Source organism: Cervus elaphus, chromosome 20 (assembly GCF_910594005.1).
Source record: "Cervus elaphus chromosome 20, mCerEla1.1, whole genome shotgun sequence".
NCBI classification, from domain to species: domain Eukaryota; kingdom Metazoa; phylum Chordata; class Mammalia; order Artiodactyla; family Cervidae; genus Cervus; species Cervus elaphus.
The window spans coordinates 78803679-78831290 of record NC_057834.1 but is presented as its reverse complement, the minus strand read 5'-3'; the positions used below and the strand labels follow the sequence as shown (position 1 = coordinate 78831290).

The window sequence follows — 27612 nt, the reverse complement described above, 5'->3', positions numbered from 1 at the left end:
AGCCTGTAGACCAAGAGAGCCTGGACGTAGTCCTAAGGGCAATGGGTTTCTGATGACACAATCAGATTTCTGCCTTAGCTGCTGTGTGGATGATGATGATTAAAGTGGGCAAGGGTGGATTCAAAAAACAAGCTGGGGTTGTGACAGTCATCAAGGAAGAGACGACGGTGACAGAGCGGAGCAGGAGCAGTGGGAATGGAGAAATGTACTTGGGGTTGAGAGTGGCCAAGGTTATAAGCGATAGAGCTTGGGGGTTAACTGTGTGTGGCAGGGGTGGAAAATGTGGAGTCCAGAGAGATGCAGGGGAATTTCTCTGACCTACTCACTGTCAAGCAGAGATGGAGAAGGGGTCCCGGAGAGCAATGTGAAGCAGTCTCTTCTGGTCCTTCTATCTTAGGTCAGCGCTCCCAGGCTTCAGCCAGTGTTACTGAACACTGAGCCAGGAGAGGGGATAAGAAAGTGGTAGCTCTTTGCTGAAGGAGATACAGTGAGCAAGATTTTCCAGTTCAGCTTACTTCACCCTAGTATTTTCCAGCTACTAACTCCAGTTCTTTTCCAAGAATCTCCGTTAGAGTTCGCCTCTAACAGCAAAAGGTCACACTCCCATTGTCCTCAAAAATTTCAGTCCTGCCATTATTGAGCACCCATGGGCGCCGAGGTCTGGAGCTTCCGGAGAAGCCCAGGGCAGGGTAGGAATGCTCGCACGGAAATCACTCGGCCTTGCTTGTCATCTGCCCACCATCTCCCTCTCGGCCTCCCTCTCCTGTCCTCCACCCACCACCCCGCCACCCCCAGCATCTAGTCACTCTTCTTCTTAATAGTTTTTGAAGAGTTAACAGAGTGGAAAAAACAAGGTTTAGGCACACATTCTAAAGAAAGCATAGAAATATACATCTTGCAGCTTCAGCAACTTGGGTTTGTCTCAATTTTCTTCCAGTCAGTGAAACTGTAAACACAAAAGCAAAACAGAGAGGCATTTCTCAGGGAGCCCTCAGCCCTGTTTTGGGAATACATCTCTCATTCAGGAGTCAAGAACCAGGGACTGGAGCCATGACTGTTACTTCCTTGTAACGTTAATAGTGTAGGAGGGCAGCCCTTTGGTGCCTATTGCTCATGGTCTTCCTCGGCTCTCACCCTCTTTTTTTTTGCTTTTGTTTTTAATGCATGGCCTGCATAACTAGCAGCTACTTAAGGCAAGGTTTTTTTTAGACTTTCTGTAACTTATAACATGGGCTTCCCTGATGGCTCAGTGATAAAAAGAATCTGCCCTGCCAATGTAGGAAACCCGGGTTCCATCCCCGGGTCAGGAAGATCCCCTGGAGAAGGAAATGGCAACCCACTCTAGTATTCTTGCCTGGGAAATTCCATGGTCAGAGGAACCTGGCAAGCTACAGTCCGTGGGGTCACAAAGAGTCAGGCTCAACTTAGGGACTAAAGAACAACAATAATAACATGTAACCCATTGGGTAGGGTCATATAAACAGATAGACCTTGTTTTAAACACCAGCTCTATCACCACCTAGTAGCTGTGTGATATCTTGGGCAATGTTACTTCACCTTTCTGAACCTCAGTTTCCTCATCTGTAAAATGGGGATAATCTCACTAATCATGCCTATCTTGTAAGGCATAATTAACGGTCAAGAGTTACAGACTTTGGAACCAGACTATCCGGATCGCCACCTTAACTCTGCCACTCACTATGTTGCCTTGGGAAGGTCACTTCATCTCTCTGAACCTCTGTTTCCTCCTTTGTAAAATGCAGATAATGATGGTGCCTACCTCACTGAGTTGTTATGAGGAGTGTAAAGCATTTATAATCCACTTGTGTGGTAGGGCTCTACCAAGAAGTAAACCCTTATGGAAGCACTAGACACATAGCAAGTGCAATTTCAGTATTTGCTAAATAAATAAAAAGGACGTTTGAGAAGATTAAGAAAATGTATACGAAGACAAGTGGCTATTGTGGAGTCAGTGATTAAAATTCGTACCGCCAATCCTGCACTCCTGCCCCCCCGCCTCCAGCCTGCCCTAGGCTTGGGTACATGGTATATGCGGAGTGTGTACTTACTGGTGACAGTTCAAGCAACTCTAAGAATTGAGTGTTACTCTCTGGCCCTCAACGTTTATGTTCTTTCTTTGCAAGGGGAAGCTGGGGCTGAACTTGAGAGCCTTGTGAGGGGAGATGCAATTTTCCTTATTTACTAACATTTACTTGGACTGGTGTCTGGGACACCCAAAATATGCTATGAATCAGTCAGAGGATAACAAGATCTGCAGTCCTGTACAGATTACTCACTAATTTGACATTTGGGAATTTTTGCAAAATGTTAGGGAACATTTGACAAGCTGCAAATTGCTATCTCTATAAAATGCATTTGAATCTGAGGATGGGCAGCCCTCTCCACTGATGTGGTTCCATTTGTTCCTAGCACCAGCTGTTGCATCCTGACAAGGTGGCTCCTTTTTTTTTTTTCTCCCCCTGAAGTAGAGAGTAGTGGAAGTTTGCCCTGAAAACACAATAACTAAAATTCATTGAGCACCTACTACGGGTCAGGTGTCTTGACATTTTTTGTCTCGTGTCATCTTCACAATCATCCTCTAAGGTATGTATCATTAGCCTGTTTATTTTTCAGCAAGGAGACTGGAATCCAGAGAGGTTAAGCAACCTGTTTAAGGCCACACAGTTCTGAATTTCTTAAGCTAGAATTTGAACCAGGGTCTACTTAACCCAAAGTCTGGATTCCAATCCAGCAGGCTGTCTTACTCCACCAGAGCATCATCACATTCTGACTTGGATCTCCCACAGCTGGAGGGGCAAAGGAGAGGAAAATTTCTTGGTAAGTCCCTAAACAACGGGGCAGCATCAGTGGCCATGAAAGCTTGTTCTACACCATTTTATAGTGGGACCTGAATTACTTAGTGATGTAGGACTTTGAAGAGCTTTCTCTTATCACGACATTGTTCTCAAAGTCAAACAAGAAAGGTGGAGTTACTGGACTGAAAACCATGCTCCCAGTCTCCCATCCCCTTGGCGTGGTTATCATCCTCACATTATTTTTGGCACTCTACCACCCTAATGACACTCACCATTCCCTGTCAGACAGATTTTCTCCCTGCTTCCTATCAACTCCTTGGGAACAAAGGGGGCATGTGTGCAGGCTCTGGGTCTGATGAATATAGGATGCCCAGGGGATGGGAATAGGGCCCTTAGGGAAAGCATGGTGCCTGGGGAGGTCTTTCATGGGCGAACTCAGTTGTATGGAGGTGCTATTCCAAGAAGAGGGCCCCCAGAGAGATACTACACACTTCAAAAGAGCAAACAAATGCCTCCTGATCTTAAAGGCAGCTCCAAAGTTACCCTTTCCAGTTAGTGCTTAAATGAAAGGCAAGAAATAAATGTAATAGGGGGCAAGGAACTCTCCCCTGGTGGATCAGTGGTGAAGAAAATGCCTGCAATGCAGGAGACCTGGGTTCTATCCCTGGGTCGGAAAGATTCTCTAGAGAAGAAAACGGCAACTCACTCTAGTATTCTTGCTGGAAAATCCATGGACAGAGGAATGGTGGGCTATAGGTTATGGGGTCACAAAGAGTCAGACACAACCTAGAAACTAAACCACCACCACAAGAAACTCCTAGAATTTGTCATACATTTCCTGAAACCTGTTCTTCCCTATCTCTTAGGTATTTCGGGCATCCCCAAAGGGACAATAAGTTTCTCAAGACAGATTGTATGCTCGATCTTGACTCCCAGCTGCTTGATTGTGTTGTGTATTTGGTAAGTGCTTAATAGACGCTCATGGAAATGAAAATCCATTCCTGTGAATCTTAATACTTTTGTACTCACCACTTCAAGTATTGAGAGTGAGTGAACAATTTCTTTCTCTAGTTAGGAATATTTTGTTATAATTTTAATATTATTAATTGGGGGGAAAGCACCATGACCATTTTATAGTAATTTTTATTTTATTCATTTCAGTAACATCTATAAACTGTAAAGAGTAGTAGTCTGAGGCCTATTCTTTAACCTACTTACTGGCAGTGTTTGGTGCTTGCAGAAATGCAGGCAAGGACTCTGGGACCTAGGAGGTGGGAGTTGGGTGGGCAAGGTTCTGGCTTTGGGGCCAACGATTTGGCTTCTTTTGGCTTCTCTTTCTTCACTTTCTTTTTCATATAGTTGAAAGCCATAGCCATGTTAGCAATTGCCACTCAATTAAGAGCACTAATTCCAAATACAAACTGGTAGATGGATAAGCTTATTCCTCTGGGACTTAATTACCCTAGAACTGGTCCAAGCAACATTAGCCTCACTCAAAGTATCATTACACACTGTCCAAATGGTCTCCTAAATGTCATCCTTGGAGGCAAGGGGACAGCATGGGCTAGTGAGTCAAACACCTGTTTATCTGGAGGCCTTGGAGTGGAGCTGGCTCTGTTTCTATCGACTGATCAAGCCAGTTCCGCTTTCAGGAGTGCTCTAAACTCATCTGTAAAATGGGGAGATGGAAGAAGATGACCTCTGAAGTCCCCTCCAGGTCTGTACTCTACAAATCCTCAGTAACGGCGCTGAAGCACCCAAACCATCTTAGTAGGTACCGGGTGTCACCCAGCTTCTCCTCATGTCTGCACAGACCAGCTTCCAAAGGACCATGCTCAAAACATTGCTCTGGGTCTCTCTGGAGAGGAGCCTTTCAATTTTCATGTCCTATTATTAACCTCTTCCCAAGCTCTGTTTTCCAAGTTTAGGTCGGCTCATCAGAGTTGAACATGGACTATTTGGATTTGTGCCCAAGCTGTTCTCCGAGCCTGATAGCACATTCATTACTCCCTACCCATGGTTTCTGCTAAATGACCTCGTTAGTGCTATAATTACATGTTGCTCTTCAGAAAGCTGGGGGTGGGGTGGGAGATGAGTTAACGAAGGCCAAGTACTGAGATGGAGTTCAGTTGTAAACATACTGAATGACGCCTACCTTCCCCAGGCCTGATTACCCAGGGGGAGTTGGAAGGGAAGTTTTATGTTCTTTTCTCTCTCCTTTCTTTTTCATTTCCCATTAACGGAGGATGATAACATATACAAATGTGTTGGTGGTAGTTGGTAAATACATGAATTTGAAAGCTGGGTGGTGATATTTTTACAACTTAATGTATATGGAACCATACATTTCCTGGAAGTAAAGAAATGAAAACAAATGTTTTCTGAGCACCTATATAGGTTTTTGTTCATCTTTGCCACAAATTTATGAGCTAGTTATTATCCTTGATTTACTAATGAAGAAGCAGGTTCAGAGAAGGGTGTTTTCCAAGGGCAAAAACAAGTATATGGCTGAGTTAGGAGTTGAACCCAGGTGTGCCTGACTCCAAGGCTCAATATCCCAGGCTACCTCTCAGTTCATTCATTCACTCACTCACTCATTCAGTCATTTGTTCAACAAATATACTCTGACCTCTATCTGATGACAAAATCTAATCACATAATTTCAGAGTTTCTATTTACTCTATTTAATTTTACAGATTCCTCAGATGACCCTAAACTCAGTGGGGTCTTCTTTTGTAATAATTTTCTCAGTCTTCTCAGGCTTCCACCTTGGGGGTCAGATCTCAAATCTGAGATTCAGAACCCTAGGTGTGTGAGCGTGTGCTCAGTCGCTCAGTTGTATCCGACTCTTTGCGACCCCACAGGCTGTAAACTGCCAGGCTTTTCTGTCCGTGGAATTCTTCAGACAAGAATACTAGGGTGGGCTGCCATTTCCTACTCTGGGGGATGTTCCTGACCCAGGGATCACAGCTGCATTTCCTGCACTGGCAAGTGAATTCTTTACCGCTGGGCCACCAGGGCAGCCCCCAGGACCCCGGGATGTGTGTTTAAAGACCGTCCTGTGCAAATGTCTATTTTTTTAGTTAAGGAAACTGAGGTTCAGTGGCTTTTTGAAGTGGTAAGCTTTTCATTCCAGTACATTCTAGGGATGTCAAGCATATATTTGAATTTACTTGGGGTGCTGAGAAGTGATGATTGTATGCTGTAACACAGCGGTCCCCAACCTTTCTGGCACCAGAAACTGGTTTCTAGGAAGACAATTTTTCCGTGCATGGGGGTGGGCAATGATTTCTGTTTTGCCCGCTGCTAACTTCCTGCTGTGCGGCCCAGTTCCTAACAGGCCATGGACCCATACTGGTCCATGGCCCAGGGGTTGGGGACCTCTGCTGTAACAAATTCGAAAAATTTCCCCTGCTTTCTGGGACAGTTCACAGTGCATGTGCCTGACAAGAGGTACTTGTCTCTTTACTGCACACATCAGTTGATTCACAATGAACTTTTTCAGAAGCTTGTTAACTTCAAAATTTTGTCATCACACTTTTGTGACAGAGAATCCATTTTCCAGACTAGATCTCTGAAGCATTCAGAGTCTTCTTTGAGATTTATTTTTGGGTGGTGGTAAGGTGAACCAGGAGAGTCAAATACCTTTACTTGTCCCTACAGAATTCTTTCTGCCAATTTTTTTTTTTTAAAGTGGGAAACACAATATGTTGAATGATGAGAGAGATGTCTACACTTAGGGCAGAATAAATGATGTGATAGTAATAGTAACGGGATGCAACTTTAACCAAGTGATGGACTTTATTAAAACAGGGAGTCTTACCCATCTGATTACTAATTAGTATTTCACCATAGAACTTGGAATTTGGCAAACCATGCATTTAAAAATGTGAGCATCGTTTGTTTGACAGACTGTCAAGACACTCATGCAGGCTTAATGTATTAGTTTATTCTATAGTAATCAAGTTGTTATTATAACTACAAGAAAACTGGAAAAATAAGCCTTTCACAGTCAAATTAGTCATAGGAAAGAAACTAAAAGAACCCCCCAACTTTGAGCAACAGTAGGGACGCTATCGTAGGGAGTTGGGGTGTGAAACAGCAGGAAACCATTATCATATGCAATCCTAGTTTTAATGATTCCACTAGAACATTATAAACCTATAAAATAGATGCCTCAAAATAAATGATAGATCTCATAGTAAAAGCCAACTCTTTATTCCACACTGATCAATTTGGGAGAACTGGTCCCTTCTTCTGGAAATAAATCATTAAGCTGCAGGTTTCACCTCAGAATAACTTTTGGAAGAATTCTTCAAACCTCTTAAAGTAATTCACTTATATTTCTCTTCTATTTTTAATACCCAAAAATATACACAGGAGATGCAAATACATCTCTAGAAGTTTTGAATGAGTGGACAAAGCAGTGTTAAAAATTCAACAGCACTAATTACTAGCTGAGCAGTATAAAAACCTCTGAATAAATGTCAGCTGAGGAGATAAGCTCTTATCTTAATCTAATGACTCCACAGACTTAATTTGTCAGGCCAGCCTAGTTGATGAAAAACAGGTTTCTATTCTCCAGTGTTAGCAGGAACATCTTTCCAAATCTTTGAAGTTGGATAGTAATACCATCAGTGTCATCCTGTAAAAATCTTCTGACCAAGCCAATTTAATTCCTATTGTCCTGTTACACTAATTAAAGTTGTTCCACCCCTATTGGACAAATATCTGAGTGAAGCCAATATGTTTTTAGATTTTTGTACCTTTTGAACTAGTCACCCTCAACTCCCAATGTTTTGTGCTTTTTTCATAGGGCTAGAACATCAGAGACCATCTGTCTTCATATAGGGAGGCTGAGATTTCCAGAGAAATGCATTAATTCTGAGGAATCCATTTACTGAGAAGCCATGTAGCAGCACGGAGATTCTGAGGCAGAAAAGCCTGGGGAATTTTTGCTGTGTCACTTACAAGCTGTGTGACCTTGGGTAAATGTCTTACTTTCCTAGCCTCAGTTTAATCATCTGTAAAATGGACAATAATCACGGATATCAAGAAGGTTAGATAAAAGAACACACGCCAAGTACTTAGAGTGCCTGACCCTTATACTTAATAAAGGTTAGCCTTCATTCATTCACTGACTCATTCATTTCTTTATTCAGTCAATGAATAAATATGTATTGAATCTTTTTTTGAAATAATTTTATTGAATTTTCTTTTTTTTCAGATTATTATTATTATTATTTTTTTGATGTGGACCATTTTTAAGGTCTTTACTGAATTTGTTGTAATATTGTTTCTGCTTTATGTTTTGGTGTTTTGGCCACAAGGCATGTGGTATCTTAGCTCCCCAGTCGGGGATTAAACCCATACCCCCTACATTGGAAGGTAAAGTTCTAATCACTAGACTGCTAAGGAAGGCCCTGTGTATTGAATCTTAATAAGTCTATAACACGTGCTGGTGCTCTAGGACATATGCAGAACCAGAAGGGAAGCTTCTTTGCTTTCATAGGATTTTGTGTGAACTTCTTGCTCAAGGAAGCTCAAGCCTGACAAAATCAGCTGATCTTGCCACACCTGGGAAGGAAATGTCACAGAACTACCATGGCTTTCCATTCCGACTTGATTGTGATTGCTGGCTTTCCAGTACAAGGGAAGTCAATTGATGGAAAGTCAATTGCCATCTCAGGGGTCTGTTATGCTGATGATGTGAGATTGTGTATGGTGGAGAGCCAAATATTGGTTGCCTTCTAGTGCCTTGTGTTTTATCCTTGTGACCCAGAATCACATGCTTGGTACAAACATGTCTAGGGAGCCATCGTCTATCTTGTTTCACCCTGATCTCATCAGTCAATGTAATATCCTTCCCAGTAGCCCATATGTCTTCTGCTTACTCCCTTTCTCACTTGCTTATACTGTGCCATAGTGGTTTTCCATTCTATTCAATATCACTTGGAGATATTTGTTGATATTTATTTCTTTGATTTCCTCACCTTAATTGTGATGGCATGATTTCTTTCAAACCCCTTGAAATTTGTGCATATACCTAAAAGCATATATTGCAAGTCTGTTATATACTAGAGACCCCACTGAGTATTGCAGACATCAAACTATGTAGGATGCAGCCTCTACCCTTTGAAAACTTTACAGGGGTGTGGCAAAGGCTCTAGGAGTACAGTGGAAGCACGACAAGGGTAGGGGTGGGGAACATTCAACTTAGACTGGAAACTCACGTGTGGAATGTTTTCCAGAGGAGATGACTCTTGGCCTTGGCTCTGAAAACGAAGCAGGAGTCAGTTGGGTTAGGATATAGGAGAAGGACATGTCTGGTTGAAGAATCAGCATGTGGAGATAGAAGAAAGAAGTTCACTAGATGTATGAAGAGCCTGAGAGAAAGCAGTAGGAGATGAAATGGAAATGAAGGGTCATAAAGGTCTTCTGGGCTGAGGGGTTAGAATTTCACCCTGAAAGTGACAGGACCCATTGATAAATTTGGGTCCAGGAGTCAGGTTTGTGTCAGTGTTCTCCTAGTTCTCCTCACCACTTTCATGGTCTATTGACTACATGACCTTGCACCCCCACTGCCTCCCACCTCCCAGCTGCCAGGCTCACTGAGCTCCCTGGCACCCTGCCCTCAGCATCCTTTTACACCCGGTTGCCTGTCATCACTGATGACGCTTATGCAGCCCCTTGACTTCCTCTGCTGTAACGATGTTCACTCTACTCCACCTGGTCGGCCCTTTTCTTCTATTACACCCAGAACTGCTCCTCCTTCGAAGCCTCTGGCAGTGACACCCCTATTCCTAGTCACCATCTCTCTTCCTTCCGCCCACAGAGCCTTAGTGAAATATCCATGACTTGACCCTTCCTACCCGCTCAGTCCTGAGCTCTGTAGGCTTCACTCCCTCCCCACACCCCTATACAGAATATCGAGGGAATTTCTCTTAACAACCTTGTGAATCCCCTTCCACTCCCAATCTTCATTTTCATCCATTCCCTTCATTGGTGGCAGAAAATGGAACAACCTTGGCTAATAATTCCACTTATCTCTTACGGTGTCTGGTTTTAAGTTGAGCACTCAACACTGGCCTTTCTTCAACTCTGCTAGACTTACTGTTACCTTCCTTTCTGACACACTGTTTTGGGCTATGACTTTTTGTAGGAGACAGGTGCCCTGTCTTCTAGATTATTATATTTTCCAGCATTTTCCCTGTCCTTCACCCTAATGTTAACACAGATGTTTGGAAAAGAGTGTACACCAAATACTGTATCCAGGTGAGCCAACCTATTGATCATTGGCCAATCAGATTTTTTTTTGGACAATTTGTTTCTGTATCATTTAAATAGGCTGCACTTTATATGAGCTATAGCCAGGGGATTTCTGTTACTTCTGACCCAAAGCTTTGACAAGATCACCACAGCCCTCAAGTCTCAACACTGCTCATGTTCCCCTTACTGTCTTTATTATTTGAGTAAGAAAATAGAGGCTCTATCACCAGAAATCCCTCAGTTTTTCTCCAACAGTTTTAAACTATGTTGTGTACTAGTTCTGCCTTGTCTCAGAGAGACTCCTACGTGATTTATTTTTAAAAAGACAATTAGGAGTTTATCTACATTTGTTAAGCTATTTCTGCTACTTACTTTATGTTTCCTATTTACTCTCTTTTATCTTTTTTTGTTTTCCTTCTTTTTTGTGTGGGCTGATTGAGTTTTTTTTATATTCTGTTGGTTTGGAACTTATGCTTACTGTTTCTATTCTTTTCATGAATTTTTCTAGACTTTTAACATATATGTTCAAACTTACATATTCTCATCAAAGCTTAATCAGTGTCTCCATCACTCTCCTGGAAGTTTTAACTTTCGTACTCTCATCTGAGTAAACTTTCATTGATCTTACACTAGAATGATCTAGTATTGGAGTTATATACACAGGAATTATTTTTATAAGCACAGGAATTATTTGTGTTATTATTTATAATCAATACTTTTTCAGATTTACCAACTCATTTTACCAATTTTTTTCCCCACACAGTTCCTTTTTCCTCCAAGGTTAATTTATGTCCCTTACTGAATACATCTTTGAGTAGTTTTTTAAAGGAAAGAGTTGTGGTCAATAATTTTCTGAATCCCAGCTGTCGAGCAGCAGTTTGTATAGAATTCCTGATTCATAGCACTTTTCCCTTATGCTTTGAAAATTATTCCATAGACTTGATAGTCATTGTTGTTAATGAGAAGTCCATTGTCAGTTTTTTCATTACCTTATTGGTTATCTCTCTTTTATCTCTGATTCTTTTACATTCTCTTTAATTTTGATATTGTATACTTTCACTATGATATATCTAGGTGTGAATTTTTAAAACTTGATGGGCTTTCCCAGTCTCAGAACTCACGAGTTCCTTCAGTTCTGGAAAATTCTGTTACTATCTCTCTGTACTCTCCCCTTTGCCCCTATTCTTTCTAATCTATTCTTATGAAATGACTATTATGAGATATATGGTAGAGTTTTTAAATCATTTCTCTATGCCCTATGTCTCTTAAATTCCCCTTTTTACCCCCAGATTTAATCTTTTTTGATAACTTTTTGGGCAGTTACTTCAAGTTTTTCAGTTTGCTTGTGTCTACATTTTTAACCTATCAAGTTATTTCATAAACATTTTTATTTATTTTATATTTATTGGTCCTCTTTTTATTTTTTTTTTTATTCTTTGAATCAGCCATGGATTTACATGTATTCCCAATCCCGATCCCCTCTCCCACCTCCCTCTCCACCCGATTCCTCTGGGTCTTCCCAGTGCACCAGGCCAGAGCACTTGTCTCATGCATCCCACCTGGGCTGGTGATCTGTTTCACAATAGATAGTATACATGCTGTTCTTTTGAAATATCCCACCCTCACCTTCTCCCACAGAGTTCAAAAGTCTGTTCTGTATTTCTGTGTCTCTTTTTCTGTTTTGCATATAGGGTTATCGTTATCACCTTTCTAAATTCCATATATATGTGTTAGTATGCTGTAATGTTCTTTATCTTTCTGGCTTACTTCACTCTGTATAATGGGCTCCAGCTTCATCCATCTCATTAGGACTGGTTCAAATGAATTCTTTTTAATGGCTGAGTAATATTCCATGGTGTATATGTACCACAGCTTCCTTATCCATTCATCTGCTGATGGGCATCTAGGTTGCTTCCATGTCCTGGCTATTATAAACAGTGCTGCGATGAACATTGGGGTGCACGTGTCTCTTTCAGATCTGGTTTCCTCAGTGTGTATGCCCAGAAGTGGGATTGCTGGGTCATATGGCAGTTCTATTTCCAGTTTTTTAAGAAATCTCCACACTGTTCTCCATAGCGGCTGTACTAGTTTGCATTCCCACCAACAGTGTAAGAGGGTTCCCTTTTCTCCACACCCTCTCCAGCATTTATTGCTTGTAGACTTTTGGATAGCAGCCATCCTGACTGGCGTGTAATGGTACCTCATTGTGGTTTTGATTTGCATTTCTCTAATAATGAGTGATGTTGAGCATCTTTTCATGTGTTTGTTAGCCATCTGTATGTCTTCTTTGGAGAAATGTCTGTTTAGTTCTTTGGCCCATTTTTTGATTGGGTCATTTATTTTTCTGGAATTGAGCTTCAGGAGTTGCTTGTATATTTTTGAGATTAATCCTTTGTCTGTTTCTTCATTTGCTATTATTTTCTCCCAATCTGAGGGCTGTCTTTTCACCTTACTTATAGTTTCCTTTGTAGTGCAAAAGCTTTTAAGTTTCATTAGGTCCCATTTGTTTATTTTTGCTTTTATTTCCAATATTCTGGGAGGTGGGTCATAGAGGATCTTGCTGTGATTTATGTCGGAGAGTGTTTTGCCGATGTTCTCCTCTAGGAGTTTTATAGTTTCTGGTCTTACATTTAGATCTTTAATCCATTTTGAGTTTATTTTTGTGTATGGTGTTAGAAAGTGTTCTAGTTTCATTCTTTTACAAGTGGTTGACCAGTTTTCCCAGCACCACTTGTTAAAGAGGTTGTCTTTTTTCCATTGTATATCCTTGCCTCCTTTGTCAAAGATAAGGTGTCCATAGGTTCGTGGATTTATCTCTGGGCTTTCTATTCTGTTCCATTGATCTATATTTCTGTCTTTGTGCCAGTACCATACTGTCTTGATGACTGTGGCTTTGTAGTAGAGTCTGAAGTCAGGCAGGTTGATTCCTCCAGTTCCATTCTTCTTTCTCAAGATTACTTTGGCTATTCGAGGTTTTTTGTATTTCCATACAAATTGTGAAATTCTTTGGTCTAGTTCTGTGAAAAATACCGTTGGTAGCTTGATAGGGATTGCATTGAATCTATAGACTGCTTTGGGTAGAATAGCCATTTTGACAATATTGATTCTTCCAATCCATGAACACGGTATGTTTCTCCATCTGTTTGTGTCCTCTTTGATTTCTTTCATCAGTGTTTTATAGTTTTCTATGTGTAGGTCTTTTGTTTCTTTAGGTAGATATACTCCTAAGTATTTTATTCTTTTTGTTGCAATGGTGAATGGTATTGTTTCCTTAATTTCTCTTTCTGTTTTTTCATTGTTAGTATATAGGAATGCAAGGGATTTCTGTGTGTTAATTTTATATCCTGCAACTTTACTATATTCATTGATTAGCTCTAGTAATTTTCTGGTAGAGTCTTTAGGGTTTTCTATATAGAGGATCATGTCATCTGCAAACAGTGAGAGTTTTACTTCTTCTTTTCCTATCTGGATTCCTTTTACTTCTTTTTCTGCTCTGATTGCTGTGGCCAGAACTTCCAACACTATGTTGAATAGTAGTGGTGAGAGTGGGCACCCTTGTCTTGTTCCTGATTTCAGGGGAAATGCCTTCAATTTTTCACCATTGAGGGTGATGCTTGCTGTGGGTTTGTCATATATAGCTTTTATTATGTTGAGGTATGTTCCTTCTATTCCTGCTTTTTGGAGAGTTTTAATCATAAATGAGTGTTGAATTTTGTCAAAGGCTTTCTCTGCATCTATTGAGATAATCATATGGTTTTTATCTTTCAATTTGTTAATGTGGTGTATTACATTGATTGATTTGCGGATATTAAAGAATCCTTGCATTCCTGGGATAAAGCCCACTTGGTCATGGTGTATGATTTTTTTAATATGTTGTTGGATTCTGTTTGCTAGAATTTTGTTAAGGATTTTTGCATCTATATTCATCAGTGATATTGGCCTGTAGTTTTCTTTTTTTGTGGCATCTTTGTCTGGTTTTGGAATTAGGGTGATGGTGGCCTCATAGAATGAGTTTGGAAGCTTACCTTCATCTGCAATTTTCTGGAAGAGTTTGAGTAAGATAGGTGTTAGCTCTTCTCTAAATTTTTGGTAGAATTCAGCTGTGAAGCCATCTGGTCCTGGGCTTTTGTTTGCTGGAAGATTTTTGATTACAGTTTCGATTTCCTTGCTTGTGATGGGTCTGTTAAGATCTTCTATTTCTTCCTGGTTCAGTTTTGGAAAGTTATACTTTTCTAAGAATTTGTCCATTTCATCCAAGTTGTCCATTTTATTGGCATAGAGCTGCTGGTAGTAGTCTCTTATGATCCTTTGTGTTTCAGTGTTGTCTGTTGTGATCTCTCCATTTTCATTTCTAATTTTGTTGATTTGGTTCTTTTCCCTTTGTTTCTTAATGAGTCTTGCTAATGGTTTGTCAATTTTGTTTATTTTTTCAAAAAACCAGCTTTTAGCTTTGTTGATTTTTGCTATGGTCTCTTTAGTTTCTTTTGCATTTATTTCTGCCCTGATTTTTAAGATTTCTTTCCTTCTGCTAACTCTGGGGTTCTTCATTTCTTCCTTCTCTAATTGCTTTAGGTGTAGAGTTAGGTTATTTATTTGGTTTTTTTCTTGTTTCTTGATGTAAGCCTGTAATGCTATGAACCTTCCCCTTAGCACTGCTTTTACAGTGTCCCATAGGTTTTGGGTTGTTGTGTTTTCATTTTCATTCATTTCTATACATATTTTGATTTCTTTTTTGATTTCTTCTATGATTTGTTGGTTATTCAGAAGCGTGTTATTTAGCCTCCATATGTTTGAAGTTTTAACAATTTTTTTCCTGTAATTGAGATCTAATCTTACTGCACTGTGGTCAGAAAAGATGACTGGAATGATTTCAATTTTTTTGAATTTTCCAAGACCAGATTTATGGCCCAGGATGTGATCTATTCTGGAGAATGTTCCGTGTGCACTTGAGAAAAAGGTGAAGTTGATTGTTTTGGGGTGAAATGTCCTATAGATATCAATTAGGTCTAGCTGGTCCATTGTGTCATTTAAGGTTTGTGTTTCCTTGTTAATTTTCTGTTTAGTTGATCTATCCATAGTTGTGAGTGGGGTATTAAAGTCTCCCACTATTATTGTGTTACTATTAATTTCCTCTTTCATACTCGTTAGTGTTTGCCGTACATATTGCGGTGCTCCTATGTTGGGTGCATATATATTTATAATTGTTATATCTTCTTCTTTGATTGATCCTTTGATCATTATGTAGTGTCCTTCTTTGTCTCTTTTCACATCCTTTATTTGAAAGTCTATTTTATCTGATATGAGTATTGCGACTCCTGCTTTCTTTTGGTCTCCGTTTGCATGAAATATTTTTTTCCAGCCCTTCACTTTTAGTCTGTATGTGTCTCTTGTTTTGAGGTGGGTCTCCTGTAGACAGCATATATAGGGGTCTTGTTTTTGTATCCATTCAGCCAGTCTTTGTCTTTTGGTTGGGGCATTCAACCCATTTACATTTAAGGTAATTATTGATAGGTGTGGTCCCGTTGCCATTTACTTTGTTGTTTTGGGTTCACGTTTATACAACCTTTCTGCATTTCCTGTCTAGAGAAGATCCTTTAGCATTTGCTGAAGAGCTGGTTTGGTGGTGCTGAATTCTCTCAGCTTTTGCTTGTCTGTAAAGCTTTTGAATTCTCCTTCATATCTGAATGAGATCCTTGCTGGATACAGTAATCTAGGTTGTAGGTTATTCTCTTTCATTACTTTCAGGACGTCCTGCCATTCCCTTCTGGCCTGGAGGGTTTCTATTGATAGATCAGCTGTTATCCTTATGGGAATCCCTTTGTGTGTTATTTGTTGTTTTTCCCTTGCTGCTTTTAATATTTGTTCTTTGTGTTTGATCTTTGTTAATTTGATTAATATGTGTCTTGGGGTGTTTCGCCTTGGGTTTATCCTGTTTGGGACTCTGGGTTTCTTGGACTTGGGTGGCTATTTCCTTCCCCATTTTAGGGAAGTTTTCAGCTATTATCTCCTCGAGTATTTTCTCATGGCCTTTCTTTTTGTCTTCTTCTTCTGGAACTCCTATGATTCGAATGTTGGGGCGTTTCACAGTGTCCCATAGGTCCCTGAGGTTGTCCTCATTTCTTTTGATCCTTTTTTCTTTTTTCCTCTCTGCTTCATTTATTTCCACCATTTTATCTTCTATCTCACTTATCCTATCTTCTGCCTCCGTTATTCTACTCTTGGTTCCCTCCAGAGTGTTTTTGATCTCATTCATTGCATTATTCATGTTTAATTGACTCTTTTTTATTTCTTCTAGGTCTTTATTAAACAGTTCTTGAATCTTTTCAATCTTTGTCTCCAGGCTATTTATCTGTAACTCCATTTTGTTTTCAAGATTTTGGATCATTTTTATTATCATTATTCTAAATTCTTTTTCAGGTAGATTCCCTATCTCCTCCTCTTTTGTTTGACTTGGTGGGCATTTTTCATGTTCCTTTACCTGTTGGGTATTTCTTTGCCTTTTCATCTTGTTTAGATTGCTGTATCTGGAGTGGGCTTTCTGTATTCTGGAGGTCTGTGGTTCCTTTTTGTTGTGGAGGATTAACCCAGTGGGTGGGGTTAGACGATTGGCTTGTCAAGATTTCCTGGTTAGGGAAGCGTGCGTCAGTGTTCTGGTGCGTGGAACTTGATTTCTTCTCTTTGGAGAGCAATGGAGTGCCCAGTAATGAGTTTTGAGATGGGTCTATGTGTTAGGTGTGACCTTGGGCAGCCTGTATGTTGATGTTCAGGGCTATGTTCCTGCGTTGCTGGAGAATTTGCGTGGTATGTCTTGCTCTAAAACTTATTGGCTCTTGGGTGGTGGTTGGTTTCAGTGTAGGTATGAAGGCTTTTGGACAGTCACTTATTACTTAAAGTTCCATGTAGTCAGGAGTTTTCTGGTGTTCTCAGGTTTTGGGCTTAAGTCTCCTGCCTCTGGATTTCAGTTTTATTCTTCCTGTAGTCTCAGGACTTCTCCAACTATACAGCCCTGATAAGAAAACTTCTAGGTTAATGGCTAAAAGATTCTCCCCCGTTAGGGACACCCAGAGAGGTTCACAGAGTTACATGAAGAAGAGGAGAGGGAGGAGGGAGATAGAGATGAGCAGGAGGAGAAAAAGGGGGACTCAAGAGGGGAGAGACAGATCTACGCAGCTGTCTGTTCCCAGAGTGTTCTCCGTAGCCCAGTCACCTACAAAGATTCATAGAATTGGATTGGGAAGAGAAGGGGAAAGGAGGAAATAGAGGTGTTCTGAGGTAGAAAACAGAGAGTCAAGATTGGGAGAGAATAATCTTCGGTTTAAAAATAGGGCTTCTCTTCTTTTTTTTTTTTTTTGTAAGGTTATAGTGTATTGAAAATGAAAATTAAGGAGTAGTAGAGGAGTACTAGAGGACTTTAAAAGAAATAAGAGAAAAAGAAAAATAGAAAATAGAAGAGAAAAAGGAAAGAAAAAAAAGAAGAAAAAAGAAAAAAAAAGAAAAGAAAAAAAAAAAAAGAAAGAAAGAAAAAAAAAATTTTTTTTTTTTCCCCCTACTTAAAAAATCGTAGAAGTCTATGGAAATGAAAGTTAAGGAGTACTGGGGGAGTAATAGGGGATTTTAAAGGAAAATAAAAGAGAAAAAATAAAAAATAAAAAAAGGAAAAAAAAGAAAAAAAAAGAAAAAAAAAAAGAGAAAAATGTAAAATTGTATCTAGGAGTTTCTCTGGAGCTGTTGCGGTCAGTGTGGGTTCGGCTCAGTTTCAGATAGCTCCTCGTTCCAGCTTACGCTTCTCGATATCTACAGGCCTCTTCCGGTGTAGTCAGTTTCCTAGAGGGATTTTAATCTGTTGCACCAGTCCCTTCTGAAGCGGTTCCCTTTGTTTATTTGGCTTCTGTTTGCCGGTCTCTTCAGAGCCTCATTTCCGCCCTGACACAGGCGGGCGGAGGTGGACTCTAACTCAGGTAGCTAGTTCCGTCGCGCTGCTGGGAGGGGCTGGCGCTGCCGGAAGTGGCTGGCGCTATGGGGACGGGCTTGGGCTGCGGGGTCGGGCTGGCGCTGCCGGGAGGGGCTGACGCTGCTGGGAGGGGCTGACGCTGCTTTCTCCGTCTGCGCTGCTCAGGCTCCCGGCTGTTCTATATGGAGCGCGCCCCGCGCTGCGCGAGGCTCCAGCCCTCGGGTGTTCCACAAAAGCGCGGAGCGAAAAGCTGCGCCTGCTGTCTGTGCCTTTCCCGTCAGAGCGGTCCAGGCAGCCAGGGGCTTGGTGGGCGCACTCTACCCAGGTGTGGCGCGCCCCCTCCCTTCCACGGACCCAGTTTCAGTTTCCTCTGGCGCCAGTCGGGTGCGCGCGCCTTCTGCCCTCCGCGTCCCCAGCCCCAGTCCCCGCCCGCGCCGGTTGGGTGCCTGCGCCCTGTGTCTCGCCGCGACCTTCCCCTACCCCCTGCCTCCTGCTTCCGGCGGGGCTGGGCCGGTCCGCAGCCTGCGAGCTCCTCTCTGGACCCTCTCGGTCTCTTTGTTCTGCAAGCGGCCGGCAGTGTGTTTGGGCCGGTTAATTTACTCTCTCTCTTTTGGTCTCCCACAGTTCAAGTTGGCAACTCACAGAAGCTCCCTCCGATTGTCCTCAGGGCTCTCAGGCCCGGACCCTACCCCAAGCAATGCCGCCTAAGAGTTCCCGGGACGGATCTCCGTCCTTAGCTCTTTTGTCTCACTTTTTATCTTTTATGTTTTGTCCTACCTCCTTTCGAAGACAATGGGCTGCTTTTCTGGGCGCCTGATGACCTCAGCTAGCGATCAGAAGTTGTTTCGCGAAGTTTGCTCTGTGTTCAGTTATTCTTTTGATGAATTTGTAGGAGAGAAAGTGATCTCCCCGTCCTACTCCTCCACCATCTTGGCTCCTACCTATTGGTCCTCTTTTATGAATGTTATCCCTTTTTTATTTCCAAGAATTTAAAAAACTACTCATTTTAATGTCCTTTCTGTATCATTCAAATATGTCTCTGTTCTTGGGTTTAAACTTCTCCACTCTTCTGGTTATTGGCTTTCTCTCCTTGATAAGGATTTTTAAAAGTACAGTTTTGAATTTTGTTTATGAACTCATCCTCTCATTTTCTTGGGACCTGTTGTCCTTATAGGGATGGTTTCATGGCGGCTTCTGTTCCACTCCTACAGCCTATTTCTGACCAAGGCTTATAGCTGTGACTCAGATGGGTATATCACCCTGCAGAAATGGTGAAATTCTGGAGCCTTCCCCTGAATGCATTGTCCTAGTGCTAATACAGGAACTCAGGGCTTATCCCTGTTTATGGACAAGTGGCTTCTTTTTAGATATAATCTTGGGCTGATGGACAGAGACATTTTGGCAGCCATTAATGACGATAAAGCTCTATTCTGACTTCAGTCTCAGGTAGGTGGTTTGTATCCATTTTGTGCACTGGATATTTAATTTTCACCTAACAACTTGGTTTCTCAGTTGTTTCTCTCACTTTCAAATATCTCTTTTTAGGGAGTTCTCTCTGTTTTGTTCTGGGTTTTTTTTGTTGTTGTTGTTTTATATTTTTTTTGTTTGTGGAATATGTTTCTTTTTGTTTTTGAGTATGTATGGTTTTTAAAAATTTGTTTAGTTTTTAACTCAACAGTATATGAAAAAGCTTAATATGTCTTTTTTACAATACATACTTTGTTTCTTAAAATTTACATTCACCTTACTTATAAGTTACTTTTTACTTCCTTATTTACAATGCCGTAACGTTTTTATGTTTATATTTTATTCTACAATATAGCTGTTTTATTATTAATTTAATTTTTATTTTTATAAAACCAATACATGTATATTATTTTAAAAGTCATGTAGTACTAAAAAGCTTGTAATGAACCAAAATAGTTTTCTTTCTCTCTGAATCCTATGCCCAAGAGACAACTGCTCTCATTTCTGGCTCTTTCTCCTGATATTTAACTTTGTGTTTCTAATAATAGCTGACACTGCTTGCCATGTAATAGTCACTCTTCTAAGTGTTATTACTTCATTTAATGTAAATAATATGCCTATTTCTTGACTGATAAATTTTAGGAATATTTTATTGTATTTTTGCCATAGTAGATAAAAACTTAACTCTTTGATATCTTCTTCTTTCCCTTTCTACATGTTTATTTAAATAAAACAATTTTAGTTTATTATGTACATATAATGTACATGTGATGAGCCATGGTGATTTGCAACTATATTTCTTTCCTTGTCCTGCCCTTTTTTTTCTGCTGAAAATGACATTGCCTTAATTTTTCTGAAGTCTCTTTTTATATGCTTATGATTAATTTTGCAAATCTTCTAATATCTCTGCTATAAATAAATAGTTTTGTCAAGGGACTCACGCACAGCAGCTCTAACTTTTCTAGAGAACTTCTCCCCCCTGATTTCCTCTCCTTGCTCCTACGTGGACTTTTTTCTTTCCGAAAGATTTCACAGATGTCATTATATGATGCTTTTGCCTCTCTTCTGATATGTTTTCTGGATTTCATGTCTTTCTTTTTCTTTGGTTTATTTCTTGTTTTATTGACACATGCTTTCCATTAACTTTCTAAAACATTATGTTTCAGTTCTTGCATGTCTAAAATGTCACTTTACTACCCACATGACAGGCTGGGAATAGAAAGCTAGATTGCAAATCATCGTCACTTAAAGTTTTGAAGATATTGCTATTGGTGAATCTGATGCCACTTGGGTTGGTTTCTTTGTAAGGGGTCTAATTTTCCCCATCTGGGAGTTTTGTGATTTACACTACATCCCAGGAATTCTGAGCTTTCATAGTAATATGCTCTGGTGTGAATTTTTTTTATTGAGGGCAGTGGTTGTTGGTAGTGTTGTCATTATTGTTTAATTTTGGGGGCTGAGTTAAATTTGCATATTAGTTGTTTAATCCTCTGCTATTATCCTGGTTTTCAATTCTTTTAAAATTTTTTGACTTATTTTATGATCTAGTATATGTTCTATCTTGGTGACTATACAACTGTGCTTCAAAAGAAGTTGGATGATGGACTGCATAAATATCTAGAAACATCAATTAGGTCATGTTGATAGTGTTATTCAGATCCTCTGTGGATAGGATGGTTTTTTTCTAGTTTTTCAATGAATTGTTGGGAGACGGGTACTTAAATCTCCCACTATGATTGTGGATTGTATATTACTTCCTTTAAACTTTTTTTTGGTTGTATTTTAAAATTATTATTATGCACATACAAATTTATGGTTGTTCTCTCCTTCTGATGGACATAGCATAATTATTATAAAATGTCCATGTCTGTCTTTGATGTACTATTTGCCTTGATGTCTATTTTGTCTATTATTAATCTAGCCACTCCCAGCTTTTCTATGTTTACTGTATGTAATATATATCTTCTTTTTATCCATTTACTTTCAACCTATGTGTTATCACATTTAAAATATGTCTTTAAAGTTTGAATATTGTAGGATCTTCCATTTTAAAAATCACTTCTGATCATTTTTGCTTTTTTGCGGGGGGCAGTTAAGTGCTTTAACATTTAATGTAATATGTTTGACTTTAGTTTGTCTCTTCTGAATTTTACTCCTCTTATTCTCTTTCCTTCCTTCTTTTGGATTGCTTGAGTATTTAAAATATCTATTGGCATTTTAGCAGCACCACTTTGCATTATTTTAATTTATGCCCATAAACTAGTTCCTTCTGTATCAATCAGAGTCTTATAGGGAGATAGAAACTGTACCAGTTATTGAATAGAATTTAATAGAAAAAAGTGTTATCCAGATAACTAAAAAGGTAGAAAGAAGATGCTAAGATATTGTGAAAGTGGGAGGCATGTATCACCCTTAGGGCTGAGAAACAAAGGGAAGAAATTGTAATTATTAAAGCCTAGAAGCTTAAAGGAGGAGCCCCAAGGAGGTGAAGCCAGACTTCTGAGAAGTGATGCGTGCTTGGTGATGGTGTCTGCATTAGGAAAAGACTGGGACCCAGACTCTGTAGAGGAGAGTGCGTGTTGGCTGGCGTGCAGTGGTGTCTCAGGATAGGGGTGGTGGTACGGAGAGGCTGATTCTATGAACTGGAAAAGCTTCGAACTGAATTCAGCTGCTGTTGCTAGAAGGAGCTGCCACTGATGAGGTGGAGGAGTACTGCTGGGGTGACACTTATAGGGAGAGGACAGGAAGCCCACAGAAAGCATCAGAGAGCAGACAGGAAGGAGCAGATCTCATCCACCACCTCCAGTCTACCTTTCTCTAGCACTCCCTGTTAACACGGCTTCCTAGGAGGCCAACCAGCAAAGCAAAAACATTTGTAAAGTCCCGGACTAGCATCACAGAAAGGAGAATATACAAATAGGCTTGGAGGTGAGACATACCATGTTATTAAATGGTCCTCCTTCCTATGATGTAGAACATCTTTACATCTCTTTTATTTAAAAGGTTCTTTCTCTTAGACCTGCTTGTTCTGCCCATTATTCCTCCTCCTCCATACTTCTTGTTTCTTATTAACCTTTTATGATTAGCAAATATCAAAGAATCTGCCATAGGCAAGATAGTCGGTGCTCAAAAATGTCTGCTGGATTAATGGTTATACAAGAGAGTAAGTGATAATTGTCAAACAAGCAGTGCAAACTCTAATTGCCATACAGGCTCAAGAGAGGAGGGAGAGACTACCATGAACTTGGGTGGCCCCAAAGGCTTCATTGATGCCATGGGTCATGAAGTAAACTATGATGAGTGGAAGGGTCTAAACCTATGGAGAGAAGGATGAGGCATTCAAGGTGGAGAGCACAGCATGAACAGAGACTGGAGGTAAACATGCTAGATGCTTTTGGTAGACAGACAAGGCTGGAGCAGAGGCTTCCTTCAGGAGTTTAAGGCTAATTTATGGATAGAGGTCCTTTCACATCTGGTTATACTGTGAAATCTTAAAGGAGCAATGGGGATACTGTCATGTAAGAGCTAAAGAAGAGCCACTGATGGTGTTTTAGGCATGAAAGGGTCCTGATGAAGGCAATGCTGAATTAAAGTGCCGTGCTGGGTGATGAGGGAGTGTTGTTCGATCTTAAGCATATATGTGCAGCAGAACAGTGCCGCCTTTAATAGAAATCAGGAAATCAGAAAGAGAAACAACTTTAAAAATTTTTAATGGTTCTGGGCTTTTGATTACACTGAGTTTTTTATTTTAATTTGAGAGTTCACATGCAGAATCAGGGAAGTACAGAAAGAGCCAGAGAATGAGCTGGGGGGAAAGTCTGAGGGGTTGAAGGAGCATCCAAATGATGTATGAAACATGGAGGGAAAAGTTTCAGGTCAACACAAGGTCAACCTTGCCTCTGCAAGGGTGGGTGACAACTTGAAGAGGTTGTTGAAGAGCATGTTGAAGAGACAACTTGAAGAGCATGTTGGTTTGGTTTAGTTAGATTCAACCCTTGAAATTAGGGGTGGACCAGATGCTTGTTACCTGACATCCCTTGCGTCCCACTTTCTCCTCTGTTGAGGGTGCCAAACTATTTTTTTCTCTCTTTGAGGACCACTTCTCCATCCTCTGAAAAAGAACCTTTGTTTATGTATTAATTTGTGGGAAAGTCTTGTATCTGTTTTCAAGGTTGGAAAAGAATGACTTTTTCCCTCCTCTATGTTCTTTTGAATTGTGCTCTTTCTTTTTCAAGGAAAACAATTTGAGCATGAAAAAAATATTTCTGACACATTCCAAACTGGAATTACAATACGTTGTTGAGAAAACTAAACCCACGTGATAAACAGGTGGATGAACTTGTTCAAAATCCTCGCGTTTCCTGTCCCACCAGAGCCTTTGCTATCCATCCATGTGAGAGGGGTTCTGTTTCCTGCTTTGGTTTCTGAATGTTGCTGAAGCATTTTTGCTGTTTTTAGGAGTAGCCAAGGCCTCTTGACCAGAGCCTGGGAAAGCCAGCCTCATTCCCCTCACATGGAACTTCAGCAAACTGCTCGGGCTGCCAGGCACGTTGGAGATCCTGTGGGTGCAACTCCGCAGAGACCAAGGGCAAGATAATCAGTCCAAGGAGACAGTTAATTTTAGTACAAAAGAGGTTAGATGTGATTTATTTCCAACGCCAATGAACCAAAAGAGCTAACAATCATCAGAACAAAACACAGAACCATCAAATACTCCACATAAAAATGGCTTATGTCAGCTGAGATGGGCCTTGTCATTAGCAAGGGAGGCAGGTTTCAGGTGGCTCAGGAGCCATTGTGGGGGGTATTTTCTGGTTGTCTTCATAGGAAAAGTGGTTTGAATCATCAAAGAGTTAGAGGAATGGATTTGGAGATAGGGAAGAGAATAGGAGAAGAAAAGAAGGCAAGAGAAGACAGGAGGGGTTTTATAGAATTATCATAGCTCATTCATCATTTTGTTCATCATCATTATCTTCAGAAAGCATAAGGCTAGGACAGGATCCATGCGATTTGTGCTGCCTCTTAATCATCACTTTTCAGCAGCAGCAGGAGGACCCTCCCCAAACTGTGCTTTCTGATGAGCAGAGGTCAGTGTACCCAGGGCCAGTCCCTGTAGCACAGAGCCTCACCTCTGGAGGGTCCCTGGGCAGGCAGATTGTTCTCTACTTGGGCACTGTGTTCTCTTGCACTTGAGCCAAACACAAGGACTTGTCAAAGGTCATTGCTCACAGGCCCATTGTTGATTTATTCAAGTCTGCAAGATACTTAAGCAACCACTTTTCCTGTTTCTGAGGCTCACATAGCATCTGAATCCCAGGACCTGGAGGAAGACTGGATGAGGACTCAGATGGAGATGCACCAAGTCCTACAGACTTATTTTAATGAGGGAAGAGCCTTAAACGCTTCCTGTTCTTCTTTCTAGGTCATTGTTTACCAGAATACTTTGTCCCTTCTACTTAATCACCCTGTCCTCTCTGGACTGACTATATCAAGCACATACTTCTGTTATTGCCTTCATATATAACACATTATACGTCTCTCATTTTTTCACAGACTAGGACAATGGCTTAATTATCTGTGAGTCTCCTGTACCTAGATCAGCACTTAGTGTTTATATATTGAATGGATAAGTGAGTGAATGAAAGCCGTTTATATTGAGGGAACAGTAATTACATTAAGAATGACGCTGTCTACATCTATCTCTGGCAAATAAGAAGGGAAATAACTGTGAGGGGGAAAACTAAACCACTTTTATTAAACTTAACGAGGAGAAGACTCCAGGGCTATTGCTTAGGCTACTCGAGTGGGATCTAGGGCTGCAGCAGCAGTTAGATCTGAGCTCCCATGTGGCTGTGTTGTGCATACTTCAAAGCCAGGATACACAGCTTACTTTATATCTCCAGCAAGCCCTTCCTTTTTCTTAACTCTTCCTTATAGCTCATGCTGACAGAGATCGTAAGGTATTTTCCTGTTCTCAGTTCAAACACACTGTCCTGTTGTCAGACCAAATATCCAGTTGTAGGGTTCAGGAAATGCACCTGTACCTCCCTAGTTTTCCTTTAAATGTGTGACCTTAGATTGAGTCTTAAAGGGGTTACATACATACTTAAAGGGGGAAATAAAAAAATGTATCCATGTGTGTTTATCAAATAGGAAAACAAACAACTACATTTGGTAGTTGTTGGGATGGAACTGGATTTTCCCTATCCTCCTGTAGGCATCTTTTTTTTTTTTTTTAATCACTGTAACCCTTCTCTTGAGCACACTAGAATCCTCTGCCTACCAGTCAATGGTCATTTGAAGCCTTGCTAGGAATGATCATCCCTTATTGTTTTCTATTAAAGCTTCAGGCATGCACCCCTATTCCCTCTCTAACTTGTTCATTTTTTGGCTGCAGAGCTGGGGAGCAAAGCTGGCATCACATGGGGAGTTTCCATGTGTGAATGTCCACATTCTTCATTCACATCCTTCAAGGGTTTCCTTTAACATTTTCTGATTGTGTTTCTCAGTACATGGTGTCAACAGCTCTCAGAACTGTTAAGTTTTCTATTTATCCTCAGGCCAGGAAAAGGCACAGATCACTGCAGTGTAAAATTACCAGTGGTTTTGACAGTGACCTGGAAGAACTATGGAATGAAGAAATTTAGCCTTGAGAGCTGAGGTCCAGCCCCAGGCCCATCTTAACCAAGAAGTTCTGCTCAATTATACAGGTCACAAGAAGTTCTGCTAGTCCTGAAAAATATTGAACTCATCAAATTTAAGTTGGGTGTTGCTGACATGTCTTGATGAATGGCCAGTTTCAGATACCAAGTACCATATTTACTTATTTCCTCCTCTATTTTATCCCTACACCACCTTACTTTTGAAAAATAATTCTGTAAGTTGAAATCTGCTTTTTATTTCCTTTTTAGGAGGTCTTCAAACCAGCACAAACTCTTCTAGAGGTTTAAAAATGCTAGTTGGAGCTTTATTTATTGAAAATAGAAGAAAGGGAACTTAATTCTTTGAAACTGTTCTTGCCAAGCCTTAGAGAGAGAATGTAATGATTGTTATAAGCTTGGGTCTAAGAGCTAGACCACTTGAGTTGAATGCTAGCTCTGCCATTTCCTAGCTATGAATCTGTGGGCAAGTTACCTTCTGTGTGACTCAGTTTCCTCATGGGGATGGCAGTAGAAATGCCTACTTAGTAGGGGCTCTTGTGAGTTAATAGATATGAAATATTTAGAACAGTGCTTGGCACATAGAAAGCTCTCAATAAATATTAGCTATTATTTTTAATTATATGGTAACTTAGAACTGTTGCAGACATATTATGGATGTACAATAGAATCACAGTGTTCACTCTGAACAGTATAGAAAGTGGAAGTGAAAGTTGCTCAGTCGTGTCCGACTCTTTGCAACCCCATGGACTATACAGTCCATGGAATTCTCCGGGCTAGAATACTGGAGTGGGTAGCCTTTCCCTTCTCCAAGGGATCTTCCCAACCCAGGGATCGAACCCAGGTCTCCCTCATTGCAGGTGGATTCTTTACCAGCTGACTCACAAGGGAAGCCCAAGAATACTGGAGTAGGTAGCCTATCCCTTCTCCAGCGTATCTTCTCGTCCCAGGAGTTGAACCAGAGTCTCCTGCATTGCATGCAGATTCTTTACCAACTGAGCTATGAGGGAAGCCTGAGCAGTATAGAACTATCTACTGAAAAAGGGAATTGTGCACATAAACATGATATAGCTCAAGATGCTCACACTTAGTCACTCAATCGTGTCTGATTCTTTGCGACCCCGTGGACTGTAGACCACCAGGCTCCTCTGACCATAGGGATTCTCCAGGCAAGAGTACTGGAGTGGGTTTCCATGACCTCCTCCAAGGGATATTCCCAACCCAGGGATCGAACCCAAGTCTCCCATATTGCAGGTGGATTGTTTCTGACTGAACTACTAGGGAAGCCCAAGAAGACTGGAGTGGGTAGCCTATCCCTTCTCCAGGGTATCTTCCCAATCTAGGAATCCAACTGGGGTCTTCTGCACTGCAGGCAGATTCTTTAGCAGCTGAGCTACCAGGGAAGCCCATAGCTCAAGATAGTTGTGTCTAAATTAGGAGAACAATTCTA

At 40.7% G+C, this 27612-nt stretch overlaps 1 long non-coding RNA gene across 1 annotated transcript in view; it reads left to right on the top strand.

The window, feature by feature from the left end:
- Positions 1-1407: 1407 nt before the first annotated feature.
- The window catches only part of LOC122678027, a 40007-nt gene continuing 13802 nt past the window's right edge, over positions 1408-27612 (top strand). Inside the window, exons 1-3 of the long non-coding RNA XR_006335988.1 lie at positions 1408-2838; positions 3683-3776; positions 7633-7804. This is a non-coding gene — a long non-coding RNA (uncharacterized LOC122678027). The remainder of the gene's footprint in view (positions 2839-3682; positions 3777-7632; positions 7805-27612) is intronic.